Below are 13,410 nucleotides of genomic sequence, written 5' to 3'. Positions count from 1 at the left end.
TACTATTCCTTTAAATAATTTCATGGCAGGCGACTGCCACGCGGCTGTTTTGATTTTTCTCATAACGGTCAAATTTTTAAATGGGGTTGTTTGTGGCTCAAAATTTATGGAAACTTGGGGGATATTTCAACACACTTGGGGACCAAATTCCTTACCTTTTAAAGTCTATAAATAAGCGTCAAATATTATTGAATCATACAACCAAGAATTAAAATTCAGCAATTCTCTCAAATTGCTCTCAAACTCTCAAGGCTCTCTCTTGCTCTCAACTTGCACAAAACTTACTAAGTTCTTGTTGATTTTACTCACCAATATTGTGCTACAAATTCTCAATCTTTCATTCATTGAAAGAATTAAATTGGTGATATACTTCCTTGAGCTTCAATTTGAATATTCATATTGTTATTTACTTTGAAGTATATAGTTCTGAATTGTTGTACTAATCAGCTATTTTAGGAGCAAGTTCTTGTACACAAATATTTAATTTATTTCTTGTAGATTGGCGATTCCAAGGGTTGTTTGGATCGTTGGCTACGCAAGGGGTTATTGCTTAGAGAGGCGGACTCTAGCCTATGTAAGGAGTGACCGGACGAGGGGATATCGTCTGGAGAAGGCGGGCTCTAGCCTTAACCAAGGAGTGTTGTAAATGTTTGTTCCACTCATTAGTGGAATAGGTTTAGTGAATCCTTTGGTGGTTTTGCCAAAGGCGAGGACGTAGGCTGTGTTGAAGTCGAACCTCGTAAAAATCCCCATCTCACTCTCTCTTTCCCTTACTCTTTATTTTCAAGCATATTTAAATTGCGTGGATGGTTTAATTGATAATCATATGTACTACGTAATATAGAAATCAAGTAAACTTGAAGTCTAATTTTGATTTGGGTTGCGGAAACCGAAAGGGAGTACGTTAGTTATACCATATCTTGTAGAAACCATACGGGAGTACGTTACTTGGTTAACATCCCAAGGATAAATTAACTGAGAGTTTAGTTGAGGTCTGAATATTGAGAAGAGTGTGAATGTGTTGTTGAAAAACATATTGAAGAAGCAAATCTATATCAGCAAAGTATAAATTATAATTCAACAACAAGGCTTACAATTTCATATCCAGGGCTGACAATAAAAGATATATTGTGATTGAATGGTACAAAGCTTGAGATTGATTGGATAGTGTTTGTATTCCAAAAAGTGCTAAAACTTGAATTTTACATCAATCTTATTGTGCTGAAGTGAATTTATATTTGGCAATCAAATTGAGTGTATTGGTTTGGAAATTGTGATTAATTGTTTGATTGTTTCTACTTTCAAAGTGTGGTTGAAGATTGAATGTTTGATTGTGCTATTGATTGGATAAAAGAACTAAGTTCTTGATTGATTAAATAATTAAACAAATAAGTCAAGAATTGGTTAAAAGAAATAAAAGAGGTTTAAGGTAACTTAAAAGGAATTAAAAGAAATTTTTAGAATTCAATTCACCCCCCTCTTGGGAAGCTATTCCTAATTTCAGTTTTCATCTGTCCAGTTGTAATGACCCGAAGAATAATGGTATTTAAATAATTAAGAGAATGGAAAAATGGAAACAGAAAAGAAAAGGGGGCACCAGGCTTTGTCGACGAATGCGTTCGTCAATGACGTTGTATATTGGGCTCATCAATGAAGGTGCACTTCGTCGACAAGAAGATACCGAGAGGGGGGTTTCAGGAAACTCTAAATTTCGTTGATTAAGAGGAGAGTTTGTTGACGAATTTCCTCTTGACCTCGTCGACAAGGTGACGTGACTCGTCGACGAAGCCCATAGTATAAATAGTGTAAAACTTGATTTTTACACAGAAAAATTGGTAGAAAACATTTTCTCTCTCCTCCCTATGGTTTCTCTCTCCTCTCTCTTCGATTTCGGCTCTATCGTTCGCCAGATCGACGATCTAAGGCCACCACGACGCTATTGGGGAAGTTCTCTCCAAATCTACCGGAGTGGATCGTTGGTGGGGTAGAGTTGAAATTCATTCCCGGTTTCAGGTAAGACTTTTTATGCCAAATTTAGTCTTTTCATAGTTATAGGAAATGATATTCACGTAAAAATACTGAAGTTTAGTTCTGGGGATTGTTGGATTTAGGGTGTTGAATGGGGAATCCTGCGAGTGCAGGACCAGTGCATTTAGGGGGTTTCTTTTCAGTATCAGGTAAGGGAATAAACTAAAAAAATTATTTTCCATGCAATTTATTATTATTTATCAGAAAATTAATTTTTAGGAAAACATGTATTATATTGGTATATTATGGTAAAAATGCATATTTGGGAAAATACTGCTTTTATACAAGAAATATGATTTTAGGATGAAATGTATGATTTTACTCAGCATTGTGTGGCATGAATATTATTTTACATGATAAGTATTATATTATGGCAATTTTATCAATAAAGTATGATTTTCAGAAGTTATGAAATATTCGGCGCGAGGCCGTGATTGATAGCCGGCGCGAGGCCGTGTACATGTATGGTTTTGGGATAAGGCCACGTATATGAAAGTAAACGGCGCAAGGCCATATGTATTTACGTTATTACAGAAAATGTTATCAACCTTTTTACGATAAATTGTATATTATCATGTATTATGTATTATCAGAACTCAAATGATAGTTTAGTTCAGTTATAGGAGCACGGTACCGTAGCTATATAGATTAGATTACTATGTTTAGATTTGTGCTAACCGCCCCACGAGGGGGTGGGAGATGGATAGTCGATGTGACTTTTAGTGTAGAGTTGTAGACATCCATCTGGAAGTCCGGACCAGAGTGTGGTGGACCCATCGTACTTACAGACATTTTTAACTCGACAGGGTCGGCCAGCCATTGTTGGATCCCGCCTTCGGGCTGCATAACCCGTCATGGGGGGTAATACATGACATCAGCTAACTATACATCCTGGGTAAATTTTCAGTATTATCATTAGTTATACCAAATAGTTCTTGAACCATATAATTTATTAGAAATATGAAAGTATATGGTTATGGAGTTATTAAATGATCAATGTTTTCTAGTATGAAAAATGTACTGTATATCTATATTAGCATTAAATATTCATGTTGCCACACAATTATATTTAGTTTATTTTCCCTTACTGAGAAGTGTCTCACCCTCAAACATTAAATAATTTTCAGGAAACCCAGAAATACCGGCGGATTGAGGCCACCGTTGAGTCACTGGTGCTACCTAGTTAGGAGGGTAAGTTTGTACTAGGGTTAGGAGATTTTTGTTGTGGGATCCTAGATGTATTTTTGATATTTTGAGGTTGTATATGAATACAGTATCACTGTGGATTGTAGTTGACTTTGGTATTTTATATTTTATGGTTATGCGAATGTGATTTACATTTACTGCTACTTAGGTTTCCGTTGTGAATGTCAGAGGTGTCCTAAACTGAAACTACAAATTAACTCCATATTATTCTGTATGGTATGAGGTTGACTTTTTTTTTTTTTTGTTTTTTTTTTTTTCAATTTATGAACTAATGTACTTTACTCTGTTCAGTGCTGGACATATTTTTCTTAGACACAATTTAATAATTGACAACTAGCCTATCGCCCTACTAGCGTCTAGTTTAGATTCAAAAGAAGGGGGTGATTCTAGTGTTGGAAGTGTTGCCTACCATGAGGATATTTATAGTTCAAATGTAAAAAATAAGTCAATTTTGTTTTATTCTATAGAGCAAGATTTAGATATGGACGGGAAAACTTCACTTATCAATAGAATCACTGGTTATGACCATTTCGTATTAATTGACAATTTGGAGAAAAACTTGTCCCCAGGAATAGTTGTCGAATTCATATAGAAGCAGACGACCATAACAACACAAGTCTACATTTTCCTAAGCTTGTCTTCAGAGACATACATGAGGGGAATCATTGTGTTGGATTCTAAAGAGAACCTTGAGAAATTATGGGAATTTTGGAGAATCTAAAGCACATTATGATATGAACCAACAAGCTCCGATTGCACAGGATGATCTTCACATGCCAAGCGAACCCATCACAAGAGCTAGAGCGAAGAAGATCAAGGAGGCTACACAAGGACTAATTGAGAAGTTGCTTAAGCAAGAGTCAATGAGGACCATGGACACTAAAGAAAAGGACTTTCTTGAAGAGCCTAAGATAGTAAATTGTCTAAAGACGTGTGAAGTTGGAACCTTAAGCCAATAGGAGCTGTTTGGGAAATTTTTATTATTTTAATTAAAGTATGGGATAAATAGTGGGCCAATTGCGTGAATTAAGCATGACATGTGACTTGCACATGTTTCATTAAATGACATGGCACATGGAATGTGACTTGCACATGTTTCATTAAATGACATGGCATGCTTAAGGTTATGTGGGGCTATTTTATTGGCCATATTGATGTCATAATCTAATTTTATTGGTCGAGCTGATGTCATGGGTTTCTTTTAGCTTCTATAAGTAGCCAACTCTCTGTTGTATTGAAAAAGGAATATTTTGGGCTGAATACAATTCCAAGTGAGGTTTATTTCTCTTCAAGTTCTTCATTGAACTTTCACCGAACTAATCAAATGTGCTACCTTTGTGGCTTTCATCCATTAATTTGATATTTTTGGTTTGTGCTTCACGTCAAGCAATAGGTCAAGGATCCACTACCATGTCGAATCTTATTTTAGGTTTGAGGTTTTGATAAATCTGATTTGGGTTTTTCGAACATTCATTCTTGGGGTTTCGCTTCATTTGGTATCAGAGCCTTGGTTTAAATAAGGTTCTGTCTATCTTATTTTTCTTGTTTGCTTTTGAAAATTCTTTTATCTTATAATCATTTATCCTTATTTCATATTCTTCTATCATCCGATCTACCTATCTTGTTTTCTTGTTTCTGAAATTTCCGTCTCTTCTTTAATATCATCCATCATGAAGATTGACTTTTTTGTGGCTGGAAATTGCAAAAAACACAAGCAAGGCCTATTAGAGCACAAAAAAGGAAGATCCATTTTGGGCATACAAAAAAAAAAAAAAAAAAAAAAAAGAAAGAAAGAGAAAATACAGTATTTTGCATTAAAAAAAGAAAAAGAAAAAGAGGAGGTAGTAGCTTGAAGTTTTGAGCAATTTGTGGCTGCACTTAACTTGGATTCTCCTTTAGCTTTATTTTAGTCCATTCTAAAATCTATTCAATTTATTTTTCTGATTTGTGTTTGATTATATCCTTGGTCGAGTTGGTTATTTTGTTCCATTGAATTTATTCTTATTTCGTTTGTGTCACTATAGTTTTCTTGACTTCTTTTTTTCTTTCCTTCGTTGTTTTGTGTCATGATTTAGTTGTTCTATTGTTATTTTCATTGATATCTTGTTTCTAATTCATTGATTCAATTGTTGCATTTGGTTGAACTATTGGTTTGTTTGGGATTTGTTCACTAAATAACTAAAAGAGAAATCCTGAGTGATAAGAGGCACGAGTGTGTGAGCGTATTAGATGGAAAAAGGTAAAAAAAAAAAAAAAAAAATTTGTGTCAAAACACGACGAGCGTTGAGTGTCAATGTTTGAGGGTAAACATGCAATGGAGTGAGTAAGGAATTTTTTTCTCTCTAATATCCTTTTTGCAAGTTTGAAATCATGAGTAGAAAGGTGGTTGACACTGAAACTTCTAGCAAGGGTAGCTAGAATGAGAACCCTCCACAAGACTCATTGTTCACCTTGCAAGTCATTCAATAGTAATTTGAAAGACTCAATACGGTTTTTAGGGAGTTGAGAGATAGATTGGATAGACAAGAAGCTGCAATTGAGGGACTGAGAAGAGGGCAATTCAATGAAAGGCAGCGAAGGTCACATACTCCTCTGATTGCTGAATTTGAACATGATATATGTAGAGACCCAAAGAATTATTGTATTTAAATAATACAAGATGAGAGAAAAAGGAAATTAAAAAAAAAAAGGGATAGCGGAGGGTTTGTGGACAAGAAATTATCGAGAGGGTTGTTATAGGGTCTGAAATTCATTGACGATAAATAAGTGTTCGTCGACGAACTCTCTACTTGACTTCGTTGATGAAGTGACATGTCTCGTTGATGAAGGTAGGTGTATAAATAGTTCAAACTTAGATTTCCAACATGAAATCTTGTATGCAACCCTCCTCTCTCTCTCTCTCTCTCTCTCTCTCTCTCTCTCTCTCTCTCTCTCTCCCTCTCTTACATTTCATCTTCCACCCTTTCTCTCTAGATTTGTGGGCTGGTTCTTCACCAATTCGACGATCTGAAGCTGCCACGGGGAAGATTCTCTCCATATTTGCTGAAGTGGATCATTGGTTAGGCCTACTTGGGCACCATCCCAAAATTTGGGTAAGTTAGTTAATTTCATTTTTATTGGGTATTTGGAGTTTTTGGACCGAGGAGAATATGTTAAGGAAGATAATACTAAAGTTTTGTTGGGAAAAATGTTAATTTTAGGGTGTTGTGTTAGGAACACTATAGGTGTAGGATTAGGGGTTTTGGGGGCTTCTCAGTAAGCTAGGTAAGGGGATAAACTAGGTCAGGATTTTTTATGAAATTATTTATTATTTTATGACATTAAATTTTAGGAAAATATGTATATTATAGAATTATATTTGGGAAATACTGCTATGAATAGGGATATGATTTAAACGTGATTTATCAGAAATTATGATTTAAGAATAGATTTTTCATTCAGAATGTTACCCATTTTCTTGTGCCATGAGTTTAAATTTCCATGTAATTATTATGTATACCAAAATAATGCGCTTTCCCAGATCAAGCAACATATGATAGTTTTCAGAGCAATTATAAAACAATACAGGAACCATGATTTTATAATATTAATATTAAACAGTACAGAGAAATTATATTCAGTGTGTTATGATATGCTGACGCAGATGTCGTGATTCATGTTATGTTATGGCAGTGCTGATGCCGAGATTCATGTTGGTGCAGATGCCAGAATCATATATGATAAGACAAAATTTATGAAATACGAAACAGTTATGTTCAGTATATGAACCATATTATATGTTATTGGAACTTGGATAGTATGGTTTAGTTCAGATTCAGGAGCACGGTACCGTAGCTATAAGTTCAGAATAATGATAGTGGTACCACACGATCAGTAGTGTGGGAGACGGCAATTGATGTGGCTTTAGTGTAAAGTGGAGTTGTCCCCCTAGCAATCTGGGACCAGGAGGGGCAGGCCCATTGTACTTACAGACTTACAAGGTTTGTTTTAGAAGTTAGGAAAGTTTGTAGCAAATCTCGCACAGAAGATCATCGTGGTCAACCAAGTCGCCTCTATGTCATTCTTATGCACGCCTTAGTTAAGACTCTCGGGAAATCAAGAATTTGAGTCTTCAATGTTTTTGATAGTGTCACACCTCAGGGTATTGCTGGTCAAGCTGATGGTCAAGACTTGTAGGATCTTGATCTTTAAGAAATCTCGAGAACTTGACATAGTCGCCCCTTAAGGTCTCTTGGTCAACAATTCATCGAGGCTCTTAGTAATTCTGCTCTCATTTTAGTCTCAATATCTCGGCGTGGTCACCCTGAAGAGTCATTTGGTCGAACCTTGCAGCATTTAGATCTTAGTCTTAACCATGGTGTCTGTGGTGGAAGACTAAGTGCCCCTCTGTGTTGCTGGTCACATGACGAGTCTCTAAAATACATTATTTTAGACCCTCATTTACCTTTTTTATCCTCATTTCATTATGTATTTACCCAAAGTTATCATTATTCAGAGCTATACAAGGTTTGTTTGTCTTTTCAGTAAAAATAGGTTAGAACCATGGAGTTAGGCATTACAAGAAGCCAAGGAGAATTTGGAGGATTCAAATCTCGAATTCAGACAACTAGCCAAGCTCCAGAAGCTCTGGATCATAAATAGACAGAAAGATAATGCTCGACTATGTGGCGTGACCACTGTCACATAAGGGCGACTTATTCTTCCACTACAGACTCCAAGGTTGCGAGGTTTGACCAAGTGCACGACCAAGTGACACCCTAAAGCAACCACGTTGAGATATTGAGACAAAACTAAAATTCAAAAGTACTGAGAGTCTGGACGAAGTGTTCGACCAAGAGATCCTCAAGGGGTGACCATGTCGAGATACTGAGATTTCTTGAAGATTGAGATATTGCAGGTCTCAACCATCAACTTGACCATCAAGACCCTAAGGCATGACAGAGTTGAAGATATTGAAGATTTGAATCCCTGACTTCCCACGAGATCTGACTGGGGCGCGCACAAGAATGCCATAGGAGCGACTTGGTCGACAGTGATGATCTACTGTGCGAGATTTGCTGCAAACTTTCTTAATTTGTAAAACAAACCTTGTAAACCCTAGAGCCTATAAGTATTCGCTACAAACACAAGCTCTGGGTTCCTCTTTGGCCTCTCTCAGGTTAGTGACATACCTAGGAAGTCATTAAGAGCCAAGTTAGAGTAGGAGTATAGTAGTTTCGATTCGTGTATGGAGTGTCTGACAGCCTGTGACAACCGGTGGCATTCATACATCAGCCGTGTATATTAGGATCTCCTCTTGTACTTCTAGCATTAGTGACAGATATTTTGAATGATAAAGGGATGTTCATTTTACTCATGCCTTCATTTTCTTCTTGCAATTTACTGCTTCCCATTTACTTGCTATGTGTTTGATGAAAGATTGCATATAAGGATAAGTATTGCTACGTATCAGTCAGAGGGAAATAGTCGGTTACGGAACTGCGGAGGTGTTCGTTATTGTTGAGATAGGGTATACTTTGGATCTCTACCATACTCCAGATGATTCGTGCACTCTTGCTACCCTGTGCCCTCGATCGCCCCTTTCCCACTTTGGCTCGCTCGGGTTAGTATTTCTATGGAAGTCTGGATGAGCATGGTTAGAAGCGTGGCATCCAGAATATGATTCAGATCACAATGTCGCTTTGTAGGAGTAGGGTAACTTAGAAATTTACTTGTTTTCCAGTAGTTTAGATTTATTTTTTTTAGTTACCTGCTTTCCAATAGTTGTTAGATAATCACCATTGCAAAATACCATCTTTGACTACTTTTTCATAACAAAACTTAAGTAAAAGTTGTTTAATAATTGCGCTTCAAGTCTCCATGGATCAATACCTGACTTACCCACTTTCTACTAAACTTGGGATAGTTAGGTTTTATAAATATTATTTTTGGTAGTTAAGGACCCAAGCCTTGGCGAGCCTACCAAATTTTTGCATTGTTACTGGGGAATTGGCTATGGTTATAAGCCAACTTCTACTCTAGAGTATTATTGCCTTGTTCTTTTGATTTGCTCTCCGTTTGTTTTCAATTTCTTTGTTAATTTCTATTTTCTTTATTTTGTTTTTTGTTTTTGAAGTCTTAATTTGTGTGCTTACATGTGTGTATATTAGGTCTGCGTTCTTTGGAGCCCAAGATAATTCTCATAGATCTTGAGATTGAAAAATGTCGTAGGTCCCTTAGGAAATCTATTTCTAATCCGAAGAAGGCTGAGTCGTGTGAATCGAAAACAATTGCTAAAGATAACCCCCTGATTCTCGCTGAACAAATCCCGGAACCCCATACTCCCCAACAACCTGTGGTGGGAGAGCAACACCATCGGCCTCTTTGGGACTACTTTGTACCTAATGCATTCACATCGTCATTTTGCATCCGATTCTTAGATGTTTAGGGGGCATAATTTGAGATAAAACTTCAATCATCTCAATGCTGCCCAACTTTCGTGGGAACTCTACTGAAAATCCTTATCAGCATCTAGATGAGTTCTTGGAAATTTGTTCCACCATCCACTTACCTAATTTCAGTGATGATGCTCTCTATCTTAGGCTTTTCCCGTTCTCTCTAAAGGATAAGGCCAAATATTGGATGACATCCTTAGAACGAAACTCGGTGGCCAATTGGGCCACCATAGATGAATTTCTTAAAAAGTACTTCCCAATTAGGAAGACTAATCAACTTCGGAGAGTCATCACAAGTTTCTCACAGATGGATGGGGAACTCTTTTTCGAGACTTGGGAGCGCTTTAGGGACTTGCTATGAAAATGCCCACATCACCAAGTCCTATGTGGCAATTAGTCTAAACTTTTTACGAAGGATTGGCTGAGAAAGATAGGTCCATGGTTGATGCGTGACGCGGAGGTACTTTCCTCACTAAGCATGAGAATGAGGTATAGATTCTCTTTGAAAATCTAGATAAAATTTCTCAGCAGCACATGGATGCCACTTGTAGACTACTTAATCCATCAAACTCTAAACCAAAAGGAGTTTACGATGTGGCCACTAGACAAGACCTAGCCCCTACCCTACATGCCATATCCAAAAAATTAGACCAATGTTTGTCCCTGGGCCCACAAACAACGACGTATGTAGAGGTATGTGCAATCTTCTTTGACCCTTCCCATACATGTTACAATTGCCCTCATGCATATTCCCAACTTGAACTTATGTACGAGGAAGTAAAGGCCACCCACAATTGGTATGATAAGCCAGCTAATGACCCCTACTCAAATACCTACAACCCCAAGTGGAAAGCACATCCTAACTTCTCGTGGAGACCACCAGTTCCAAGTTTTCAATCTCAAAGACCTCCCATAAGCTCCAAATGCCCCACCTCCATGATCATATCAAAATTTCCAAAGTCACCTGACTCCACTGCTAAATTGTCATTATTGCAGCAGCAGCTTCCACCTTAACCCAAATATGATTCATTTCAAGAGACGGTGCTGACAACCTGTTGACCTTATAGGTCACACCTAGTTTTGATAATGACAAATACTTGTTGTATTTGATGGCTATCTGAGGATATGTATAGGTATACAATTGACAAATCAAAATAATGGCACAAGAAGTAGAGGTTGAAAGCCCTGGAGACTTTATTTGTATTGTATTTAAGTTAATTATTTTCTATGGGTCTGTAATAGTAAATAGGATCTGGGTTGTAATAAGAAAATGCATCATATGCATGATATGATAGGTAAGCTCAAATGAAAAAAGACCTAGAATGCTGCTGGGACATTCATACATGCATAAACATAATGTGTTTATATGGTTAGGGTGATTGCATAAGGTAAAAGAATCGAAATGCATTAAAATGCATTTTCGGTCGACCATACCTTCACAATGAAAATTTTTCGGCCGACCGAATCGGTCACCAAGTCAAAAGTTTGACCATTGCACGGTTGACCGAACCCTGCCTAGCTCAAGTCACCCGGTCAACCGAACTCTCTCCAAGTCAACAATTTGACCATATGGTCAACCGCACCTACCACTTAAGCCAGCCACCTGGTCGACCGAGTTCCCACGTGTGTTTGGCCATCCTCCCAGTCGATTGAACCACTTAGTTCAGATCCACACGGTTGACTGAACCGCGTGAAATTGAAAATCACCTTTGGGAACCCTAGTCTGGTCAAGCGAACTTCTAGTTCAAACGGGAATTGAGTTTAAAACAATTGAGTTCAAAAGGTTGGGTAAACTGAACCTCACATCTGGTCGACCAGTGCTCTTGGGTTGCCATATTATTTTTACCACGATTAAATTTTTTAAACGGGATTAATTGGGTTAAAATGGTTTAAAACAATACTAATAATCCCTTATGTGTCCTAGACGATTATAATCATGGGGTAGTCTATATATACCCCCTCATTTGAAAAGATTAGCAATTGATTAGCAAACTTGATTAGTGAAAATTCTCTAAAATCCGAAATCTTTCATACTCACCTCCAAGTATCCTACAGTCATACTTACCTTGCCATATTGCCAAAAATCTCTTTGTAAGTGTGAATTGAGTTTTCTTACCTTAAAGGTTTGCTCTCTCAAATTTGTGATTGATTGAGATTATTTTGTTTAAGAGCAAGACCTTAAGTTTTTCTTAGGAGACTTTATCAATAAGTCTTCCCTAAGAAAAACTTCATTTGAGCTTATGAGTGTTGCATCATTTTTGCAATATCTTAAGGAGTTCTCATTCGATTTTGGTTGCTAAAAATATTTTCAATTCATTTTCAAATATCTCGTGTGTTTCCTTTTGAGGAAAATTCTTGGAGAGATATTTTCTTATGTTCTAAAGATCTTTGTTGCAATATTCTTTGATTAGCATTATTTTCTGAACACAAAGATCAAACCATTTTTACAAACAAAATCTGAATATCTTTTGAGGCTTACACTTTGAGAAAAATATTTGTTGAGATATTTAAAGTGTGCTAAGGATCTTTTTTAGTTTATTGCGATTGAAATCTTTATTTTGACACAAAGATCATATTATTTACACATTCACACACTGATCGCAACATTTACGTAAATATTTGAGTGCAGACATTTAGACCACATTGAGCTTACTTCATTATATCATTCGGTGGTGTATGTGACTGTTTATATATGGTACATATCTGCTTTACATGAAAGCATAATCACTGTACCGGTTTCATTATTGTGAACATACTGTTGTGTTCCAGGCATGACCTGAGGGGCTGGCAATCCAACCTGGTAAGGATTGTGTGTAAAGGTTGAGGTCAGCCCTGTACTAATTGACCTGGTTGTTTAGGTGCCGCTCCACCCATTTAGGTGAGCATTATAGTTGTAATCTTTGTGCTTATTAGCTAAGGCAGGGACGTAGGCAATTTGTCGAACCTCGATAACACTTCTGGGTGTCACTTACTTTTTATTGCTTTCTGGTGCATGCTTAGTTTATTAAATTGCGCTCTTTAATTTCTACTACATATTGCAATTGATTTATTTTACTTGCACTAGATCGATTTTAGGGTTGTGAAAATACTATTGTTAGGATATTGACCTAGGGAATTAATTTTAAAAATACCAATTCACCCCCCCTCTTGGGATCACGGTAAATCTCACAATTGGTATCAGAGCCACATAGCATATACTAATAGTTATTTTACAAAAGATCTTAGATGGCTCATAGCTCCGTGACCCCTTTCCCTGAGGGTCCATCTTCCATATGACCTCCGATTTTCAGTGGTGTAAATTACACCTTTTGGAAACAAAGGATGCGCATCTACCTTCAAAATACAGATTGGAAGGCGTGGAGGATCGTCTCTAAGGGAAATTATGTTCCCATGAAAATAGAGGGTACAACTAGAGTTCCTAAAACTAAGGAAGAGTATAATGATGATGATATAAAAGCTATTAGTTTGAATGCCATTGCTATGAATACTTTGTATTGTGGTCTTGATGTGAATGAATTTAATAGAGTAATGGCATGTGCTACTACAAAGGAAATCTAGGATAAATTAGAGGTCACATATGAAGGTACTAAGGATGTGAAGGATAGTACGATAGATATGCTGACTAGTGAATATGAGGCTTTTAGGATGAATGTAGGTGAGTCCATTCAGAGCATGTACACTATATTCAAACACATTATAAACTCACTACATGCATTAGGTAAGACCTATCCTATATATGAGA

The 13,410-nt window shown here is 36.9% G+C and overlaps 1 non-coding gene across 1 annotated transcript; it reads right to left on the bottom strand.

Annotated features, from left to right (window-relative positions):
• Positions 1-9,943: 9,943 nt before the first annotated feature.
• Positions 9,944-10,049, bottom strand: LOC131163281 (small nucleolar RNA R71). The gene has a single exon (XR_009139051.1). It is a non-coding gene; the product is annotated as a small nucleolar RNA R71 (small nucleolar RNA).
• Between the last annotated feature and the right edge of the window lie 3,361 nt (positions 10,050-13,410).

This window comes from Malania oleifera, chromosome 8 (assembly GCF_029873635.1).
Source record: "Malania oleifera isolate guangnan ecotype guangnan chromosome 8, ASM2987363v1, whole genome shotgun sequence".
Taxonomy (NCBI): domain Eukaryota; kingdom Viridiplantae; phylum Streptophyta; class Magnoliopsida; order Santalales; family Ximeniaceae; genus Malania; species Malania oleifera.
This window is presented reverse-complemented; position numbering and strand designations above follow the sequence as displayed.